The sequence below is a fragment of the Nomascus leucogenys genome, chromosome 3, assembly GCF_006542625.1.
Source record: "Nomascus leucogenys isolate Asia chromosome 3, Asia_NLE_v1, whole genome shotgun sequence".
NCBI lineage: Eukaryota > Metazoa > Chordata > Mammalia > Primates > Hylobatidae > Nomascus > Nomascus leucogenys.
In genome coordinates, this window is record NC_044383.1 from 140,009,003 (window position 1) to 140,032,996 (window position 23,994).

The following is a 23,994-nucleotide window of genomic DNA, read 5'->3' on the forward strand; positions in this document are numbered from 1 at the left end:
TCCAGTTTCCAACCTATAAAATGAGGATTAGGAAAATGCTTACTACATAGCATTGTTATGGGGATTAAATGAATTTAAACAGTACCTGGACCATAGACCTTCACAAATGACAACTGTTAGTGTATTATCTTCTCTTAAGAAAAAAATGGTCTCTCTATCTGGAAAGGTCACCCCTTTAATAGAGTATTACTAGTTACTTTAGTGAGCAGAGATGTTTCTCAGTCAAATCACCCTAAACCTAAAACCTAAATGATTTGAATTTTAATTTCAAAATCATCCCATCCAAAAACAAAATTGTCTTTGGCTCATCACTGCATATGTATTTGCTTGTTGTTCAAGATTTCCTTCCCACCAATAACTCTTTGTCTTCCTGTAAAGAAAATGACGAGGGCTAAATCCATCAGCACCAAAGCTGGGAAGCCCTCCAGGTTCATTTGGAAGAAAATACTCCTCCGAGCTCAAAGGAAGTGTGATCTGTCACAATATTGTATGCCTGCACTACGTTTGCATCCTGAAAACTCACTGGAAGATAGGAAAGCAAGCATGAAAAAGCAGCTGGGTCAGACAGGCTTCTGGATTCAGTGTGTGGATATGACTTTGCCTGCATGAATTGCCCCTTTCTCCTACAAACAAGAGAATTCGGTCAAGTGGATGTGGCAGAACTGGGCTGCTCTGAGATGATAGAAAAGGGCTCCTGCTTTTCCTGTAATTGCAGCCCCTTGTTCTTGTGGTTGCTACATGCAATAAATGTAATTCTATGAGAAGGACCAGCCCTTACATCCCATCAAAATGTTTCCTGGAAACCTGGAGCACAGAACTCTGATATCCTCTCACATTGTGGCAGGAGAAGCAGCACAAGGCACAATGCTGAAATAGCATGGTCCAGGGTAGGGTACAGCTCATTTATTTTGTTGAAGAAATCCTTTTCATTGCATTTGCTGGAAGAGCAGGAGTAAGGGCTACTTGAGACTCGTCTCTTAAATGCTATACATTCTACCTTGTCCCTGTGATGTAAGAGCAGGAAATAAGGAATGCCAAGCACAAAAATAGTAGTTAACAATTTTGTGGGTTAAATGATAAAGTGTGTGTGTGCATGTCTGTGTTTTCTCACAGTGAGTGATTGGAGTGAGTGATTTTTATGGCAAATTACGCTTTTATAGAAATTTATTTCAGAGTTCCTATTGTGACTTCTTAACTTTATCAGACAGTTGGCAGTTTGCACAACTTATAGAGAAATCTAGGACTCCCAGGTAAGGAAATTAAATATTTACAAAAATCAGCCAATAGCAAAGAGAAGAAAAGGTCTGACAGATTAAAAAGTTTCACAAAGTGGTATTTTTTAGTGTAAACATAAACTGCTTCAAGAATGCGTAATTATCTTTGCACATCTATATGCATGTGTATTCAACAAAATGCTCATGCAAAGAATTTAAGCCCAAGTAATTTTAATTGAAAAAATACACATTTTTCAATTACAGGAATGTTCAAGAAAAAGTAAAAATTATTCCGACCACAACAACTTTCAAAATGATGTTACAGTTTTCTACTTTATTTGTGTGTAGACTATTTTAGAACATTTCCTCTCTTCAAAAAGAAGTCATCTTTGACAGCCATTAGAATGAGCACAAAATAGGCCCATTTATTTATTTATTTCACAGATGGACAACTAATACAGATGGTACTATTAAAATCATGTCACATCAATGTTTGCAGAGAACTTGGATTTAACATTATGAAAACAGATTCATTCAGAAATAAAAAGGGTGATACTTTGAGAGTCAACGTGAGTCTACTTTCCAATGAATTCAAGCAATACTTCAACTGCCAACTAAATAATTTATCGGACTTCTACTTCCAAATGTAAAAACTGAAATATCTTCCTTAATTGCATTTTTAGCAGTTATGTGATGAGACCAAATCAATAACACCGATGGAATTGAGTATTTACAATCATTGCTTCAGCAAAAGGTTTGGACTGAACAAAAGGTTTGGACATAACTATGGGCTAAATAATAGAAGTGTAATTATTACACTTGTGTAATAAGTGTACGATTTTTAATAGCTGTGTTTTAATAGTTGACAAATTTCTGAAATAATCTCAAGCAAGTAAAGCTCAGTAGAAATAAACATTAGTTTTGTAATCACTGTTATAATAGAAACTTTCCACAATGTTTAAATTATTAAGAATTTTTAATCCTTAGAAAGTAGCAGTAAATGGGTCATCAACTTTTGTTCTGGATCATGAATAGATATATATGTATTTCCTTCCTTTAAGATCTATTGGGCGGCCGGGCGCGGTGGCTCACACTTGTAATCCCAGCACTTTGGGAGGCCGAGGCGGGCGGATCACAAGGTCAGGAGATGGAGACCACGGTGAAACCCCGTCTCTACTAAAAATACAAAAAAAATTAGCCGGGCGTGGTGGCGGGCGCCTGTAGTCCCAGCTACTCGGAGAGGCTGAGGCAGGAGAATAGCGTGAACCCAGGAGGCGGAGCTTGCAGTGAGCCGAGATCGCGCCACTGCACTCCAGCCTGGGTGACAGAGCGAGACTCCGTCTCAAAAAAAAAAAAAGATCTATTGGGCACACTTAAGCTGAAAATACAAATTTTTGTAGTTCCTACTTTTGGCAAAACAGTGGCCTTTATGGTGTCATTCTATTTTCCGAGCCCTCTTAGGTATTATGTCTCCAAAGGATTAAAGCGGCAAATAGTGCCCAGCCTGGAGTCTTAAACTCAAAGGTAGGATTTGGTCACAGTTGCTGTTTTTATTATCTTTTCATTAATTATTTTTTCTTTCTTCGAATGTATTCATTTTCAGCAATGTTCAAAAGTTAAAATAGGGTCTATGATATGTTTTCTAAAAATGAATGAAATTTGAGTGTCTCAGTCACTTTGGGCTGCTATAATGGAATACCATAGACTGGGGATTTAAACAACAGAAATTTATTTCTCAAAGTTCTGGAGCCTGAAAAATCCAAGATCAATTTCTGGTGAGCGCTTTCTTCCTGGTTTATAGATAGCCATCCTTTGCTGTGTCTTCACATGACAGACAGCAGGGAGAGAGGAAGAAAGCCTTCTTGTATCTCTTCTCATAAGGGCACTCATCCCATCATGAGAGCTCCACCCTCATGACCCTACCACCTGCCAAAGGCTCCATCTCCAAATGCCATTATATTGAGGAATAGGGTTTCAACATATGAATGTTGTTGGCAGGGCTGGGGGGCACACAAATAGCATATGAATGAATTTGTTTCATAATATTTATTGCATCATATCCTTGATGATTTAGGCCTGCCAAAAAGAGGAAGAGAGTTTTCAAGTGGACATTAGCCTTGAGCCTCAAACATTTTTGATTCCTGCTTTTTAAATGTATCCAATAATCAAGAGAGAACAATAACGATGAAGGATGTGATGCACAGAATACTAACCAGTTACAGCCAGGAAACTTTCAAAAACTAATACATGAAATTCTAAGAAGAGCTTATAAATAGCTATGTTCATTTCATTTTAGTCATTTTATATTTGTCTGTGAGAGAGAGAATAAACTGAGACATTCTATAAGCAATGCCATTCAAGTGCCTGAAATAATCAACGCATGTTAGCAAAAGTTACAGAAAGAATTTGTGAATTTATGCATCCAACAAATGTTTATGGGGAACCAATTTCACATTGGACAAAATTTTCTGCCTTCATGGAGTTAACATCAAAGAGTAGAATAAACATAAGTAAAATTTAATAGGTTGAATAATGGTAAATGTTTAATAAAGCTTAGTAAAATAAAGCACCAATAGTGTGTCCATTAGTTTACTATTGCTACAAAACTGTCACATTTTATCAATACGTATTTATTGCTCATGTGTCTGAGATCTGTCAGCTATGCTGATGTTGGCGGGGATTGGCTGACTGAAGGGTGATCAAAGCTGACCCTGGCTAAGGTGACTGGAGCAACCAGCATGTGTCTCCACCTCCAGCATGTTAGTCTGAGCAGGTTAATCAAGGCTTTGGAAGGAGTGGAAAGACATGTGGAAACAGCCAAGGCTTCTTGAGACCTAGACTTGCACTAGCACACTGTCACTTCCAGCTCATTCTATTGGGGAAAGAAACTCATATTGTTGATCCTAGAGTCAAAGAACAGAGCAGGTCATCCTACCCATTGAGAGAAGGAACTGGAGAGTCACATAGTAAAGGATATAAAGACAAGGAAGGGTAAGAGATGGGGCCAGTGATGCATCTACCATGGCATGGATGCTACTTTAAAGGAGAGGTCAGGAAAAAGGTTACTGATCTGTTTGATCTAATTGATAAGACACCTTAAGGAGGTAAATAAGTGAGCCACAGAAATATCTGGAAGAAATATTTCAAGTGCAGACACCATAAGGCAGTATGGAAGAAATGAGGGAAGTGTGGTAGAAATGAGGTCACAGAGGTGGTGGAGGAGTGAGGTGGGACACAAATCTTGTAGGGCCTTGTAGGCCATTTGAAGAAATTTGATTTTACTCTAAGTAAGATAAGAAGCCAGTTAAGGATTATGAGGGAAGGAAAAACATAACCTTATATTTAAGAGGTTTCCTACAATGGACAAAAAGCTGAGCAGGCTGCTGGTTGTCATAAAAAAATGAATATTAAGAGCCACAGACAATGAGAGGAATTGATAAATTTGACATGCAGGATTATATATACAAAACTACATACCTGGTACCTTAAAGGAAATTTAATGACTATTGAAGGTAAGGTGATTTAAAATTTGCTTATGCTGAATTTAGAAAAAAAAAGCCCAGCTAAGCAGAGATTTCACCACAAGCTATGTCCTTGAATACATTACTGCTGGGCCCACTGAGCACAGATATCCTTTCATTTATGTGGTATATGCATTTCTAAAAGGTCTATGGGGTTTTGAATTTTGAAGTGAAGTAATTTTCCCATTATTATAATTGAAGATATATAGCCCCATGCAAAAATGAAATTAAAATTCTCCAAAAAATTTTGCCTTAAACAATAAGAGAATTGAATAAGGTATAGGGTATAAAAAGTAAGCCTGCCAAAAGCAATATGCACACGTAACTAAATCAAAGATACAATGGAAAGAAGACCATATTTGATATAGCCAAAATGTATAATAATATAAAATATCTAGGCTAAATTTTAGCAAGAAATATTCACATCTCTAGAGGAAATCTAGAAAACACTCTTCAAAGATACAAAAGTAAACTTAAACAAATGAAAAGATACGCCACGTACTTAGGAAGAAGCAACCTTATAAGGAGATCAGTTCTCCCTCAGGTAATTTTGAAATTTTATACAACACCATTGAAAACCACCAGGTTTTTCTTTTCTAGAGCTTGAGAAGTTAACCATAAAGTTCATTTGGGAAAAAAAGCAAACGTATGGAGAGAGTGGCTAGTCTTATTTGTTATTAAAATCCACTAAAAGTCTCATAACGGTGTAGAATGTGTTATGTAAAAAGACAATAATGGAACGAAATTTAAAAATTCAGAAATCAACTTGGTTACATATACATATATACATACATAGAAAATATGGGATACAATAAAGATGGAATCTCAAGTCTAAGCTGCAAAGATGAACTTTTTAGTAACTTGAATTGAGATAATTGGATAGCCATACGGAAAAAGACAAAAATTAGATCAGTCTCTTACATCATACATGAGAATAAATTCCGAAGGGATCAAAAAGTAGATTCTAAAAAATTAAACCCTGTAGTACTAGAAATTAACATGGGTAAATTCTATAATCTGAGAGTGGGAAAACTGCCACACTACTACTCAAAGTCCAGAAGTAATACAGGAAAAAATTGATGAATATGAATACATAAAATAAAAAGATATTTTTGGTATGGCAAAATCATAAGCAAATAAAGACAAATGACAAACTGAAAAAAAAAGCTAAGTGCTATATCTCTAATATATAAAGATCTTCTAAAATAAAGAAAAAACAGACTAATAGCCCTATTTTTAAATGGGATAGAAAATTAAAGAGATCTCACAAACAAGCAAATGGCTCTTTAAGAGATGGTCAACCTCACTGATAAGAGAATTGCAATTAAAACTACATTGAGATATCATTTCTCACCTACTAGATCAGCACAAATCCAAAAGGTTGAAATCATACTCTGTTGTCAAATTCATGAAGAATCAGACACTCATATATATTTCTTGTAGAGTTGCAAAATGTACAATTTCCAAGGAAAGAAAGTTAATAATATCTAGCAAAATTACATATGCATGTATCCTTTGAACCAGCAATAACTCTAGGAATCTACCTCAAAGATACACTGGCAAAAATCCAAAATGCACAGGGCAATTCACTGTACTCCTGTTTAGAAGAACAAATGTCAGAGAGCAACTCAGTTGTTCATTAATAAGGTACTGGTTGAATAAAGTATGGTAATTCCACACACACAAACAAATTGTTTACAATTATAAAAAGCAGTGAAATATATCTCTGCATATCATTATGTACTATCACAGGAAACTATATTAAAGTAGCAGGTTATAAAATTACACACAAAAAGCATAAGAAAGCAGGGAGGAGATAAAATTGTATAGTGTGACAACAATTACCTAAGGATAGAAGAGAGTATACTGTTAATACATATACATATCTGTTTATGGTAACAATTTATGGAGAAAACAAAATTTTTAAATTACCTTTAAGTGAGGGAAGAAGGGGAAAAGGCAGAGAGTAAAGAGTAGCTAAACTTCTTTAGAATGTACTTCACCTTGTATACCTGACTCTGATAAGAATTTAAATTGCCGATAAAACATATTGCAACACTGTAATTTTTAGAAGTGAATTTGAAGAACTTATGCTGAAAGTTATTTTCAACTTTAGGAATTCTAATTCAACTTTTGTCATATGACATTGTTATTTTCTAAAGTTAAGAATACATAACAGCTATTTTGGCATGTGTGAAAACACATATGTGTGGACTGTATTTCTCACTGTGATAGGAGCTCTAGTATACAGCAGAAAGAGGTGGAGTCTGGTGGAGAGTTTCTCAATTGGAAATCAGGTCACTAGCCAAATAAACAGAAAAAATTTCTCTGAAAACAAACAGAAAAAACCCGCAATGGTTACTGATTGTATCCAGAAATAATGATTGGGGTTTGTTCCCTTAATGGATATGATCCTGTTTATGTAATCAAATACAAATATCTCAGTTTACTTCTTAGCTTACTTTTTCATTGGGCTATCAAGCTGATTTTGACACAAAATTGACTTATCTCCCTAGCACTTATCACCATCTGACATTACATGAAACTAATTTCTCTCCTCTCTCCCTCTCTCTTCCTCTTCCTTCTCACATCCCATCTTTTCTTTCCTCCCTCTGCAATGTAAGCTCCATTAAACCAGGGACTTTGTGTTTTTACTCTTTTAACTAAGTACTTGGTACTAGTGCCTGACAAATAGGTGATGCCCGATACATATTTGTTAAGTAAATGAATGGGCGAGTATTATTTATTTGTCACAGCCAAAAATCTACCTGGGATTTGATATGGTCACAGTGCGTTTTGCCATGCATATTAATCCAGGTATTTATGATGGACAGCATCTCTTGTGGGCTTTTAATGGCACTGGGGCACAGGTGTACATGAGATCAGGGCAGACTGTCCTGGCTAAAGAGGATGCTCTCTGAAGGCATTCACTCCATCTTCCACAGAGCCTAGTTCATGCACCTGGATACGGAGACTTAGGACAGAACCTATCTCATGTGGCTATTCAAGGAAAGTACCCAATACAGTGTCTGGCAGACAGTCAAGAAAATTTATTGTTCATACCCATAAGTTATGAGAAGGGATAAAGGGAAGAAGTCTGAAGGAGCCATAAAGCCTCCCCAACACCTAACTTCCTCAATTTCCCATTTTGCTATTTTTCATACAGGTGACCATGGTTAAGTTTTTGGAATGATTTGAACATCAGCTGCTGAATTAGAAAAATTGAAATAAAATAATTCCCACTCAATAAAAAAGTCAAATAAGACCACTTAAGTGGAAGTGATATGTTACTATATAACTGTGCTGTGTCCTTTACCATCTACCCACTCAAACTACCTGGTCAATTAAGCCAACTGTTCAATCAATCAAACAGTACGTATTCATGATCACACACCAAGTGAGAGGCACTGAACTCTTCACCATGTAGAATAATGTAGGTATTTACAGCACTCCCCAGGGAAACCACAGACAAAAGATTCACTAAAGTCTTCTGACTTTTGTTTCACATGCAGCTGTGGGCACTCAGGTATAAACAAAGAGATTTTTTTCTCCCAAGAATATATTCTTGGGGACCAGGCACAGTGGCTCATGCCTGTAATCCCAGCACTTTGGGAGACCGTGGTGGATGGATCACTTGAGGTCAGGAGTTTGAGACCAGCCTGGCCAACATGGTGAAACCCTGTCTCTTCTAAAAATATAAAAAATTAGCCAGGCATGGTGGCTCTCACCTGTAATTCTAGCTACTTGGGAGGCTGAGGAACGAGAATCCCTTGAACCCAGGAGGCAGAGGTTGCAGTGAGCTGAGATCAGGCCACTGAACTCCAGCCTGTGTGTCAGAGCGAGACTCTGTCTCAAAAACAAACAAACAAACAAAAAGAAGAAAATACACATCCTTGGGTTCCAAGTTCTTTTTCACTTTCTATTGTGCCCCGTTAATTCTTTTTTTGTGTGTCTTTTCTGGCCCTGCATATCAAAAATGTGGGAGACTAAAACCTATTATAGTCCTAGTAAATAATAAAAACAGATTAAGTTTTCTGATACTGTCCCAAGAGAAAGCATTTGATACTCTTTTCTAATCACAGTGTCATTCTCCTATCCAAACTGCAGGTCCAGGAATGAAGACTCAATCCCTGAAAATACTGCTATCCGCTGACCCAGGACTAACTTTCTCTGCATGTTTTATACAGAAAAACAAAGTGTATTCTATTTAAACAAAATGTGTTCTATCTGGGTTCAAGGCCCACCTTCCTTATATGCAGCATTAGACTATTTTCCAGGAACCTCACTCCCACCTCTACTAATATCTTCTCTTTCTGAACACATAATTTCTCCCCCACGAATTTTGTTTTTTCTTATATCACAAATTTATTAACAATATTACTTTTTTTATTTTTTAATTTCAATTTGATGGGGTGCCTAGTAGGTATATATACTCATACAGTACATGGTATGTTTTGATACACGCATGCAATGTGTAATAATCACATCATGCCAAATCGAGCACCCAACCTCTTGCGCATTTATCTTTTGTGCTACAAACAATCCAATTACATTATTTTAGTAATTTTGAAATGTACACTTAAATTATGATTGACTGTAGTCACCCTGTTGTGCTTTTTTTTTTTTTGGCTTACTGATAGCATGCTTTTTTAAAAAATCAACTTTATTTTTTAGAGCAGTTTTAAGTTCACAGCAAAATAGAGCAGAAAGTGCAGAGAATTTCCATATGACCTTTGCGCACACACACACACACACACACACACACAGCCTCCCCACAATTAACACCTCTTGCCTTTGTTACGATCAACTAACCTATATTGACATATTATTATCACCCAAAGTCCATAGTTTACATTAGAGTTCACTTTTGGTGTTGTACATTCTATGGGTTTTGACAAACATATATGGGCATGCATTCACCATTATAGTACCATATAGAATAGTTTCACTGCCCTAAAAATTTGTACACTCTTCCCATTTTTTCCTCCCTCCCTCCAATCTCTCACAACCATTGACTCTTCTACTGTCTCCATAGTTTTGTCTTTTCCAGAATGTCATATGGTTGAAGTCACACAGTACATAGCTTTTTCAGATTGGCTCATTTCACTTAGAAATGTGAATTTAAGGTTTCTCTATGTATTTTCATAGCTTAATGGCTTTCTTTTCTTTTCTTTTTTTTTTTTTGAGACAGGGTCTTGCTCTGTTGCCCAGGCACAAACATGGCTCACTTCCGGGCTCAAGCAGTCCTCCTGTCTCAGTCCCCCAAGTAGCTGGGACTACAGACACATGCCACCATGGTTGGCTAATTTTCGTATTTTTTGTAGAGACGGGTTTTCACCATGTTGACCAGGGTGGTCTCGAACTCTTGGGAGCAAGTGATCCATCCATGTCAGCCTCCCAAACTGCTGGGATTATAGGCGTGAGCCACCGCACCCAGCTGATAGCTTATTTCTTTTTAGCCCTGAAAAATACCCCATTGTCTGGATGTACTACAGTTTATCCATTCCCCTACTGAGAGACAATTTAGTTGCTTCCAATTTTGACAATTATGAATAAAGCTGTTTATAAACATCTGTATGCAGGTTTTATACAGACATAACTTTTCAACTCATCTGAGTAAATACCAAGGAACATGATTACGGGATTATATGGCAAAAATATGTTTAGTTTTTTAAGAAGTTGCCAAACTGTTTTCAACAGTGGCTGGGTGTTTAGTTTTTTAAAAGAAATTGTCAAACTGCTTTCTACAGTGGCTGGGGTTTGGGCCATACTCCTGAAAGATACCATTCTAAATGCTGTAATATCAAATGGTGAAATCCCAAAAGATCAAAATCCCTAATGTCTGAAGTCCCCAAAATCCCAATTCTGATAGACCAAAATCACAATATAATTCTGGAAAAATAATTAAAAAATTTTTTTAAAGACATTTACTTACATTTGTAAAGAAGGTTTGTTTGAGAAACATAAAAACACAACCGAACACTTTATAGGCATTTGAGATTATGGCATTTGGGATTTTGTCTTTCGGATTATGATTGGCACTGCGAACGGCTCTACCATTATGCATTCCCACCAGCAATGAACGAGAGTTCTTGCTGCACCAGCATTTGGTGGTGTTCATGTTTTGCATGTGAGCCATTCTAATATGTACATAGTGGTATCTCATTTTAATTTGCAATTTGCTAATGGCATACAATGTTGAAAATTTTTTCATATGCTTATTTGCCACGTGTATGTCTTCCTTGGTAAGTTTTTAGAGTACTTTGGACACCAGCCTCTATCAAAAGTATTTTTCAAATATTCTCTCCCGGTCTGTGGCTTGTCATTTCATTCTCTTGACAGTGCTTTCACAGAATAGTTGTTTTTAATTTAATGAAGTACAGCTTATCGATTATTTCCTTCATCGATCATGCCTTTGGTGTTGGATCTAAAATATTCAGCTCAAATCCAAGATCATCTAGATTTTCTTCTACGCTATATTCTAGGAGATTTATAGTTTAGCATTTTACATTTCAGTCTGTAATCCATTTTGAGCTGATTTTTGTGAAGAGTTTAAGGTCTATGTCTAGATTCATCTTTTTGCGTGTGAGCATCCCATTGTTCAGCACCATTTGTTGAAAACTTATCTTTTCTCCATTGTATTCCCTTTGCTCCTTTATCAAAAATCAGTTGATAGTACTTATATGGGTCTATACCTGTGCTCTCTATTCTGTTCCATTGATCTATTTTTCTATTCTTTTGCAGATACCACACTGTCTTTATTACTGTAGCTTTGTAGTAAGTCTTGAAGTCGGATAGTGACAGTCCTCCAACTTTGTGCTTCTTCAATATTATGTTTGCTATACTGGGTCTTTTGCCTGTCCCTACAAACTTAAAAATCAGTTTGTTGGTATTTAGGAAATTATTTCTGGGATTTTGATTGTGTCTGCTTTGGATCTATACATCAAGTTGGGAAGAAGTGATGTCTTGATAATATTGAGTCTTCCTATCCATAAACATGGAATCTCTATTTATTTAGCTTTTTATTTCTTCATCAGAGTTTTATAAATTCACTCATAAAGGTCTTATATATTTTTGTTAGCTTTATGCCTAAGTATTTAACTTGGGGGAACTATTGTAAATGGGATTTTGTTTTTAATTTCAAATCCCATTTGTTTGTTGCTGGCATATAGGAAAGCAATTAACTTTTGTATATCAGCCTATTTTTGCCACCTTGTTATAACTGCTTATTAGCTCCAGGAGGGTTTTTTTTTTTTTTTTTTTGGTCAATTCTTTCAGATTTTCTACATAGACAATCATGTCATCTGCAAACAAAGGCAGTTCTATTTTCTTCTTCTTCTTCCCAATCTGTATACTTTTTACTTCCTTTTCTTGTCTCATTGCATTAGCTAGGATTTCCAACAAATATGATAAATACGATGTTGAAAAGGGTTGGTGAAAGGAGACATCCTTGCCTTGCTCCTTCTCTTAGTGGGAAAGCTTCAATTTCTTACCATTAAGTACGATGTTAGCTGAAAGATTTTTGTACATGGTCTTTATCAAGTTGAGTTAGTTCCCCTCTATCACTAGTTTGCTGAGAGTTCTGATCATGAGTAAGAGCTGGTTTTGTTAGATGCTTTTTCTGCATCTATTGATATGATCATGTGATTTTTCTTCTTTAGCCTGGTGCTATGGTGTAATTAGTCTGCTGCCACAGCCCAAGTGTATAAAATCCTCTGGTGAATCTCTTGTGATGATTCAAATCCTGGAATAATTTCCTGAAGAAGAGAAGAGCCTCTGCTCCATGTCCCGTGGCTTCCGCCCTCCCTTCCGGTGCAGGGGCCCGGCCTCCTCCCCACAGCCTTGGGGGCTCTCGCCCCTTCTGTGCTATCTAATAGTAGGTCTTATACAATCTTTCTAATGATTTTTTTTTTTTTTTACCCACTGAGTATCCCCACCTCCTCCATACCCTCTGACTACCTTTCCCAGCCTCTGGCAATCATCTTTCTACTGTCTATCTCCATGAGTCCAATTGTTTTGATTTTTAGATCACACAAATAAGTGAGAACATGCGAACTTTTTCTTTCTGTGTCTGGCTTATTTCACTTAGCATAATAACCTCCAGTTCCATCCACGTTGTTGCAAATGACAGTATCATTCTTTTTTATGGCTGAATAGTACTCTAATATATATAAATACTACATTTTCTTTATCCATTCTTCTGTTGATGGACACTAAGTTTGCTTCCAAATTTTGACTATTGAGAACAGTACTGCAATAAACATTGGAGTGCTGCTATCTCTTTGGCATACTGATTTCCTTTCTTTGGATTACATACCCAGCAGTGGGATTGCTGGATGATGAGGTAGCTCTATTTTTAGGTTTTTGAGGAATGTTCAAACTGGTTGTACTAATTTACATTTGTACCAACAGTTTATGAGGGTTCCCTTTCTCCACATCCTCACCAGCATTTGTTATTGCCTTTGGATATATTGCCCTTTGGATATAAGCCATTTTAACTGGAATGAGATTATATCTTAGTGTAGTTTAGATTTGCATTTCTCTGATGATCAATGATGGTGAGCATCTTTTCATATGCCTGTTTGCCATTTGCATATCTTCTTTGGAGAAACATCTAATCAATTCTTTTGCCCATTTTTAAAATCAGATTATTAGATTTTATTCCTATAGAGTTATTTGACCTCCCTATATATTCTGTTTATTAATCTCTTAACAGATGGGTAGTTTGCATATATTTTCTCCATTCTATAGGTTGTCTCTTCAGTTTGTTGATTGTTTCTTTTGCTGTGAAGAAGCTTTTAAACTTGACATGATTACATTTGTCCATTTTTGCTTTAGTTGCTTGTGCTTGTGGGGTATTTCTCAATAAATGTTTGCTCAGACAAACATCCTTGAAAGTTTCCCCAATGTTTTCTAGTAATCGATTCATAGTTTGAGGACTTAAAGTCTTTAACTCATTTTTATTTGATTTTTGTATATGATGAGAGATAAGGGTCTAGTTTCATTCTTCTGCATATGGATATCCAGTTTTCCCAGCACCATTTATTGAAGAGACTGTCTTTCTCCCAATGTATGTTCTTGGCACCTTTGTAAAAAAAAAAAAAACTGAGTTCACTGTAAGTGCATAGATTTGTTTCTGGGTCCTCTATTCTGTTCCATTGTTCTATGTGTCTGTTTTTATGCCAGTACCATGCTGTTTTGGTTACTTTAGCTCTGTCATACAATTTGAAGTCAGGTAATGTGATTCCTCCAGTTTCGTTCTTTTTGCTCCAGAAAGCTTTGGCTATTCTGGGTCTTTTGTGGTTTCACATAAATCTTAGGACTATTATGTCTCTTTCTGTGAAGAATGTCATTGGGATTTTGATGGAAATTACATTAAATGTATAGATTGATTTCAGTAGTATGGACATTTTAACAATATTGATTCTTCCAATACATTAAAATGGAATATTTTTCAATTTTTTAGTGTCCTTTTACATTTCTTTTATTACTTTTTTTTAATGGTTTTCACTATAGACATCTGTCACTTTGGTTAATTTAACTCCTAGGTATTTAATTTTACTTGTGGCTACTGTAAATGGAATTACTTTCTTGATTTCTTTTTCAGATTGTTTACTTTTGACACATAGAAGTGCTACTGATTTTTGTATGTTGATTTTGTATCATGAAACTTTACTAAATTTGTTGATGCGTTCTAATTGTTTTTTGGTTCAGTCCTTAGAGTTTTCCAAATATAAGATTATATAATCTGTAAACAATGATAATTTGACTTTTTTTCCAATTTGGTTGCACTTTCTTTCTCTTGTCTGATTGCTCTAGCAAGTACTTCCAGTACTATGTTAAATAACAGTGGTGAAAATGAGCATCCCTGTCATGCTCCTGATCTTAGAGGAAAGGCTTTTAGTTTTTCCCCATTTGGTATGATAATAACTGGGGGTTTGTCATATATAGCTTTTATTATGTCGAGGTATGTTCCTTCTAGCCCTAGTTTTTTGAGGGTTTTTGTTATGAAGGAATATTGAATTTTATCAAATGCTTTTTTCAGTATCAATTGATATGATCATATGGTTTTTGACCTTCATTCTGTTGATATGATGTATCACATTGATTGATTTGTGTGTGCTTTGAATCCCAGGGATAAATCCCACTTGGTCATGATGAATTATCTTTTTAATATATTGTTGAATTCAGGTTGCTGGTATTTTCATGAGGATTTTTGCATCAGTATTCATCAGAGGTCTTGGTCTGTAGTTTTCTTTTTTTGCTGTGTCTTTGTCTTGTCTTGGTATCAGGGTAATATTGGCCTCATAGAATGAGTTTGATAGTATTCCCTCCTCCTCTATTTTTCAGAATAGTTTTAGTAGGATTGGCATTAGTTCTTCTTTAAATGTTTGGTAAAATTCAGTAGTGAAGCCACTAGGTCCTGGGCTTTTCTTTACTAGGAGAACTTTATTCTGGCTTCTGTCTCATTACCTGTTATTGGTTTGTTAAGGTTTTGGATTTCTTCATGGTTTAATCTTGGTAGGTTGTATGTGTCTAAGAATTTGTCAATTTCCTCTAGATTTTCCTATTTCTTGGCATATAGCTGCTAATAGTAGCCACTAATTATCCTTTGAATTTCTGCAGTATCAGTTCTAATGTCTTCTTTTTCATCATTGGCTTTTATTTATTTGGATCTCCCCTCTTTTTTTCTTAGTCTGGCTAAAGGTTTGTCAATTTTGTTTATCTTTTCAAAAACCTCATTTTTTGTTTTGTTTATCTTTTGTATTGTTTTTTACATTTCAGTTTCATTTATTTCTGCTGTGATTTTCATTATTTCTTTTCTTCTACTAATTTTATCTTTGGTTTGTTTTCACTTTTCTAATTCTTTAAGATGCATTATTAGGTTGCTTATTTGAATTTTTTTTAATGTAGGCACTTAATAGCTACACACTTCCCTCTTTAGCACTGCTTTGGCTATATCCCACAGGTTTTGGTATGTTGTGTTTCCATTATCATTTGTTTCAAGAATTTTTTCAATTTCCTTTTTAATTTCTTCATTAACTCATGGTCATTCAGGAATAAATTGTTTAATTTCCATGTGTTTGTACAGTTTCCAAAATTCCTCTTGATATTGATTTCTAGTTTTATTCCATTGTGAACAGAGAAGATGCTTGATATTCAATTTTGTTGAATGTTTTAAGACTTGTTTTGTGACTTAACATATGGTCCATCCTTGAGAATGATTCATTTGCTTAGGAGAAGAATGTGTATTCTGTAGCTGTTGCATGAAATGTTCTGTATGAAGTCCATTTGGTCTATAGTGCAGATTAAGTGTGAGGTCTCTGTTGATTTTCTGTCTGGAAGATCTGTTTAATGTTGAAAGTTGGCTTTTGAAGTCTCCAGCTATTATTGTACTGGGGCCTATCTTTCTCTTTAGCTCTCATAATATTTGCTTTATATATAGGGGTGCCCAATGTTGGGTGCAAATGTATTTGAAATTGTTATATCTGCTTGCTGAAGTGACCCCTTTATCATTATATAGTAACCTTCTTTGTCTCTCCTTGTAGCTTTTGTCTTGAAATCTATTTTGTCTGATACAAGTATAGTTACTCCTGCTCTTTTTTGGTTTCCATTGACATGGAATATCTTTTTCTATCTTTTTATTGTCAGTGTATATATATCTTTATAGGTAAAGTGTGTTTATTATAGGCAACAGATCAATGGGTCTTGATTTTTCATCCATTCAGCTACTGTTTATGTTTTGATTGGAGAGTTTAGTACATTTACATTGAATGTTATTATTGATAAGTAGGCAATTATTCCTCCCATTTGGTTATTTGTTTTCTGGTTGTTTTGTGGTCTTACCTTCCTTCTTTTTTCCATTCTATCTGCCTTTCAGTGAAGGTAATTTCCTCTGGTTATATGGTTTTGTTTGTTGCTTTCTATTTTTTGTGTATCCTGTGTATTTTGGGGAGGAGTTATGTTACATGAGGCTTGCAAATACTATCTTGTAACTCATTATTTTAACCTGAAAACAATTTAGCACTTTTTGCATAAACAAACAAGTAAAAAACAAAAAACTCTAAACCTTAACTTTGTCCCCCTACTTTTTAACATTTTGCTGTTTCTATTTATATCTTGTTGTACTGCTTATGTCTTGAAAAGTTGCTGTAGTTATTACTTTTATACTGGTTCGTTATTTATTCCTTCTACTTAAGGTAAGTTTAGATTATATACTAAAGTTATAATGTTATAATATTCTGTGGGTTTCTGTGTACTTACTATCACCAGTGAGTTTTGTATCTTCAGATGATTTATTTTTGTTCATTAATATCCTTTTCTTACTGATTTAAGTACTCCCTTTAGCATATCTTGTAGGACAGTTCTGGTGTTGATGAAATCACTCAGCTTTTGTTTTTCTGGGAAAGTCTTTATTTCTCCTTCATGTTTAAAGTATATCTGATGCAGAAATAGAGTAAATTTTCTTTTTTTCTTTCAGCACTTTAAGTATGTCATGACACTCTCTCCTGGCCTGTAAAGTTTCCACTGAAAAGGCTGCCCACCAGACATATTAGAGCTAAATTGTATGTTGTTTCTTTATTATTGCTGCTTTTAGGATCCTTTCTTTACCTTTGACATTTGGGAGTTTGATTATTAAATGCCTTGAAGTAGTCTTCTTTAGATGAAATTTGCTTAGTGTTCTGTAACCATCTTATACTTAAATATTGCTATCTTTCTCTAGGTTTGGGAAGTTCTCTGTTATTATCCCTTTGAATAAACTTTCTACCCTTATCTCATTATCTACTTCCTCTTTAAGGCCAATAACTCTTAGATTTGCCCATTTGAGGGCTGTTTGCTAGATCCTGTAAGTGTGCTTCTTTGTTTCATTGTTTTTTATTCTTTATTCTTCTGTCTCCACTGACTGTATTTTCAAATAGCCTGTCTTCAAGCTCACTAATTCTTTCTTCTGCTTCATCAATTCTGTTATTAAAAGACTGTGATGTATTCTTCAGTATGTCAGTTGCATTTTTCATCTGTATAATTTCTGTTTTATTATTTTTAATTATTTTAATCTCTGTTAAATTTATCTGATAGAATTCTGAATTTCTTTTCTGCATTACATTGAATTTGCTTCAGTTTCTCCAACATAGCTATTTTAAATTATTTGTCTGATATGTCACATATTGCTGTTTCTCCAGGAATAGTCCCTGGTGGCTTATTTAGTTCATTTAGTAGGGTCATGTTTTCTTGGATTGTCTTAATACTTGTAGACGTTCATCTGTGTTTGAGCATTGAAGAGTTAGGTATATATGGTAGTCTTTTCAGCCTGGGCTTGTTTGTATTTGTACCTGTCCATCTTGGGAAGGCTTTCCAGATATTCAAAATAACTTTGGTGTTCTAATCTAAGATATATTTGCTTTAGGGAGCACCTCAACCCCAGTAATGCTGTGGTTCTTGAAGATTCATTGAGGTACCACTTTAATGGTCTTTGACAAGATCTAGAAAACTTATCTGAATTACCAGGTAGAGACTCCTCTTGTTTTTTTTTTTTTTTTTTTTCTCTTACTTTCTCCCAAACAAACGGAGCCTCTCTCTCTGTTCTGAGCCACGTGGAGCTGGCGGTGGTGTGACACAAGCACCCTTGAGACCACCACTACTAGGACTCTGCTGGGTCAGACCTCAAGCCAACACAGCACTGGGTCTTACTCAAGACCTGCTATAACAATTCCCTGGCTGTGGCCTATGTTCACACAAGGATTTGGGGCTCTTTGATCAGCAGGTGGCAAAGCCAACCAGGCCTGTGTCTTTCCCTTCAGTGTCACAAGTTCCTCTCAGGCCCTGGGCATGTGCAGAGATGTTGTCCAAGAGCCAGGTTCTAGAGTCAAAAACCTTAGAACTCTATGTGGTATTCTATTGTACTGTGGCTAAGGTGGTAATCAAACTACAAAATGCAGTCCATCCCACTTTTCCTTTCCCTTTCCAAAGGCAGAGGAGCTTCACCCTGTGGCCAGAGCCACTACTGGCCCATGGGGAGTACTGCCAGACTACCATTGCTGTTCCCTTAAGCCCCAAAGGCTCTTCAGTCAGCTTGTCATGAATGCTACCTTGCCTGAGACTCACCCTTCATAGCAATGGGTTACCCTCTAGCCCAAGGCAGGCCCAGAAATGCCATGCAAGAGCCAAGTCCTAGAACCCCATGAACCTACTTAGTACTCTACCCCACTGTGGCCAAGCTGGTATCAAAGGTGCAAGACAAAGTCCCCTTTGCTTCCCCCTCCCCCCGCCACTTTCTCAAGTGGAAGGAGTCTCACCCCATAGTCACCATGGCTGGGAACCTGCTGAGTTTCACTTGAAGCCATCAAGTTTCCAGTCTTACTTAAGGACCTCAACATAGTACCTGAGTATTGCTGCTGCTTATTCAGGGCTCAAGGGCTCTTCATTAGCAAGTGATAAATTTTTCCAGGACTGGGTTCTTCCCTTGAAGGCAGCAGGCTCCCTTCTGGCCCAGGATGTGTCTAGAGATGTCATCCAGGAGCTAAGGCCTGGAAAGAGAGCCTCATAAGTCTGACTGAGGCCATATCCTGCTGTGGCTGAGATTCAAGATGCAACACGAAGTCCTCCCCACTCTTCCTTCTCCTCTCATAGAGAGGAGAAAAGGGATCTCTCTTTTGGAGCTGTGAGCTGTGCAGCCTGGGGCTAGGGGAGGGGTGATGCCAGCTCTCCCTTAGCCACCACATGCTCCTATAGTCCACTGTCTACTGGCCACGTTCAGCACTAGGACTTGCCTAAAAGTTGCAGGCCTTGTGGCCTACATAGTCTTTCGAGTTTATTTAAGGCCCTAGCGCCCTTTAGCCCACAGTAGTGAGGCTTGCAGGAACTCAAGTTCAGACCACTGGGATTAGTGATTCCCCTCTGGCTAGGGCTGGGTTAAATGCTCCCTCCATGGGCAGGCATCAGCTGAGCTTGGTGCGGTTCTGTTTTCTGTTACAATAGGACAGCACTGAGTTCAATGTGTCACAAATGCTGCAATCTCCCTCTACCTAGCACACAGAAACACTCTCCATACATTGCCCACCTACTGCTGGGGAATGGAAGAGGAATGGTGTTGGTGATTCAAGACTGTTTTTCCTACCCTTTCAGTGCCTCTTTCTCTTTCAGTGATATGAACTTGAAACCAAGTGCTGTGAGTGCTTACCTGATTTTTGGTTCTTATGAGGTAGTTTTTTGTGTAGATAGTTGTTAAATTGGTGTTCTTATAAGGGGGACAATTGCTGGAGCCTTTTATTCTGCTATCTTGCTTCACCAGAAATCCAATATTATTATTTTATTTGGTCTAGCTTATCAGTAGCCCTTCTCTTGTAGAGGTCTCTATGTCTCTTCCATGGGGCTTTGCTAAGCTCAAATACAGATTCACATATTAAACAGCACCCCCTTTAAACTCTGATCTGCCTTTAAAATATTTGGATATATGTAAGACTGACATTTTATAAAGTAGTATTTGAGCAATGTGACAACAAATTAAATGCTTCCTTTAAAAAAACTAAACACTCCAGAATATGAATAAATGAAAGCAGTCTTTTAAAATGGTCATTTTGTAAGATTATCTGTTTCTAGAAAAACTTGCTGGTTCAGGACTAATCTTGAAATTGCCTTCAAAAAATTCATAAATCTATTTTTTGAAAAGAAATTTCATTCACATACACTAAAGCTGAATGTCTTTCTTTAAACCACAAATAAAATGAGTACAATGCATAAACTTGGCTTTAATATTTCAAAAAAAAACAGTTCTATCTTCAAAAAATAAAGACTTAAACACTTGCAGCTACATTAAAGGATACGTTAATATACAAGGAAGCACAGTTCCAGATGAGATTTTCTAGACATATGATGGATGATATGGTTTGGCTATGTCCCGACCCAAATCTCACCTTGAATTGTAGTTTCCATAATCCCCACATGTCATGGGAATGACCCAGTGGGAGCTTATTGAATCATGGGGGCAGTTACCTCCATGCTGTTCTCATGGTAGTGAATGAGTTATCATGAGATCTGATGGTTTTATAGGAGGCTTTTTCCCCGTTTGCTCTCCACTTCTCCTTGCTGCTGCCATGTGACGAAGGACATGTTTGCTTTCCCTTCTGCCACGATTTTAAGTTTTTTGAGGCCTCCCAAGCCTTGTTGAACTGTGAGTCCATTAAATCTCTTTCCTTTAAAAATTACCCAGTCTCAGATATGTTTTATTAGCAGCATGAGAATGGACTAAGATGATGGGCTATCATTAATAATTCTGTAGCCTCCTATCAGGAAATGTTTAGTCATGTACCCATGTATATTCTATTCAGGTCTGTTTCCTTAAAAATTAGTAGAATACCTGACATACTGTAGACTTCTGAGAGTCTCCCCTTACTGTGCATTTACATTTAAGAAGAGGATATATTAATATATTTGTGAAGAAGGGTAAATCCTCGTTTTTGCTCTTGAGGTTCTTAAACTTGATTAAGAAAATAAAAAGACAGGCATTGTGGGGACACTGGGGATTTTAGAACTTTTCTTTTATGCCCAGAAAAATTTTAAAGATTCAGAACAGGACTATGTCTGTCTCTTTAAGAATTTAAACATTTTATAGTAAGGTATAATTAAGAATGAACTTCAAAGCATCAATTTACTTTAATCAATAGTCTTACTGTGTGCTTGGACACTTTCAAGGGAAATGAGGAGAAAACAAGTAAAATTATAAGCTAAAAAAAAACAGAGTAATAGAAAATATTCACCAAATACATGCACTCGACTTTCCCAGTGGCAAATTAATTTTTAGTACAAAAATTTTTTTTTGTATTTTCCCCTATAAGATTTGGAAAGTACAGAGAGATTAGAGAAGAAAGACAGTCTAGTCGAGACCAGACTGGCCAACATGGTGAAACCCCATCTCTACTAAAAATACAGAGAGATTAGAGAAGAAATTTGGGTAACAGACCTTGTTCTATATCAATTTTGGCAATCTCTTCACTGAAAAGAGGAAACATTCTATGAAGCTGAAAAGGATTGAGAGTGATAAACACCATTAAAATACATGGACTGCTTTCATTGTTCTTACATGAAAGCAGTAACAGAACAGATAAACACAAAGACAAGTTACACTGCTCTCTGAACCTGCAAATGGATGCAAATGAAGCCTAGACTATATAATCCAAGATAAGAAGCAGAAATTTCAGCCACAAAAAATCTAAGTGTAACTTAATTCTAAGGTTACCATGGAAGTTTAATTTTACATTTAAAGCAATTAAAAAAATTAATTTTCTATGATAGTTTAATCTCATCAAAAGCTCTGTGAGTAGTTCACATTTCTATAAATCTCATTTCAAAAATGCAATATCTTACTGTTAATATAAAACATTGGTATTTGGACAATTTTAAATTATTATTTTACTAAAAGTGCTTAAAGAGAACATTATCAATTAATTGTTTGGCACAGGTCATTAAGTTCTGAGCTACTCTGTTGCATATGTCTAGAATGCACCAAACCCTGGAGTCTACACCACTCTCCTGGCAATCAGTTGCTACAGAAAAGACTGAGGAGCTGCTACATTCCATAACTGCCAGTCTATAATGTCAACAGAACCAGTGCCTTACAGTGAGTCAAGAAATGTTTATTGGCTGGGTTCAGTGGCTCACGCCTGTAATCCCAGCACTTTCAGAGACTGAGGTGGGCAGATCCTTTGAGGTCAGGAGTTCAAGACCAGACTGACCAAAATGGTGAAACCCCATCTCTACTAAAAATACAAAAAAAAAAAAAAAAGAAAAAAATTAGCTGGGCGTGGTTGTGTACGCCTGTAATTCCACCTAATTGAGAGGCTGAGGCAAGAGAATTGCTTGAACTTGGGAGGCGGAGATTGCAGTGAGCCGAGATGGCGCCATTGCACTCCAGCCTGGGTGACAGAGTGAGACTAAGTCACGGAAAAAAAAAATAATAAAAATAAAATGTTTATTAAATATCTACTGTGTGCTAGAGGGAAAAAAAATGAGCAAAAACAGAGAAGAAAGAGCATGGCAAGTACAGGGAATTATAAGCTGTTCAGGATTCATGGTGAGCTAGGAGCAAACGGTGGGTATCCAGAAATGCAGCTGGAAGGGTTTGTCCTCAAGGACCTTAGATGTCAGGATGTTTAACTTTATCCTGTACATTATGGGAAGCCAACAAGCCTGATCAGCAAGGGCACAGTCTGATTTCCATTCTTTTAATCTCTTTTTGGCTACGGTGTATAGGATGAACATGTAGGAAGATAGATCAGTTAAGAGCTCACTGAACAACTCTGTATGAGCCATGAAAGTCTGAACAACAAAAATGATACCAAAAGGTAGAGTCAACAATCGTGGTAGTTGAATGTGGGAAAGGCAGTGAGAGCAGTCTGTGATTTTCTTTAACAAAAATTTATATGATGCATACTGTGCCAAGGACCCTTGTAAGTGCTTTATTAACAAAGCTTATTTAACACCCATAAACATCTTATAAAGTAAGCATTATGGAAACTCACTTTTACAAATGAAAACATCAGGCCATCAACCAGCTGATTAAGTTGTTCATTGTCACACAAATTGCCTGTGATTTAAACAAGATTTTAGCAAGAAATGGGGCATGAGAATTTATACTTCTTTTAAAATTGTTTTTAGAGACAGGATCTCTCTCTATCGCCCAGGCTGGAGTGCAGTGGCACAGTCATAGCTTACTGAAGCCTCAACCTCCTGGGCTCAAGTGATCCTCCCACCTCAGCCTACCGAATAGCTAGGATTACAGGCGTGCACCACAACACTTGGATAATTTTTTGTTTTTGTAGAGATGGGATTCTGCTATGTTGCCCAAGCTGGTCTCAAACTCCTGGGTTCAAGTAATCCTCCCACCTCTGACTCTCAAATGCTGGGTTTACAGGCATGAGCCACCTCACCCAGTTCAAAGTTCACATTTCTAACTGAACAGTGCTGCCTACCTAGATGGCCAAGGAGGGCTGCCAGATTTTTGCCTTGAGGAACTCAGGAGATGGTGATGCCATTAAGAGAACTATGTTTGGATAGGAACGTGAAAATGCTTTGGGCATGTTGTATTTCCAGTGCTCATGAGTTATTTAAGTGGAAATGTCTACCAAACTTATCTGTATTAGAATCTGAAGCTTTAGCAAAACAACAGAGCTAGAGATGTAGGTTGGACCTGTCAGCACATAGGTTAAAATCAAGACAAGAATGACTTGAGATCCCATTACTGGGTATATACCCAAAGGACTATA

At 36.6% G+C, this 23,994-nt stretch overlaps 1 protein-coding gene across 1 annotated transcript in view; it reads left to right on the forward strand.

Moving 5' to 3' along the window:
- The first annotated feature begins 369 nt into the window (after window positions 1-369).
- The window catches only part of OPRM1 (opioid receptor mu 1), a 241,527-nt gene continuing 217,902 nt past the window's right edge, over window positions 370-23,994 (forward strand). Inside the window, exon 1 of the mRNA XM_003255912.4 lies at window positions 370-887. The gene's annotated coding sequence lies outside the window, so the exon portion shown is untranslated. The remainder of the gene's footprint in view (window positions 888-23,994) is intronic.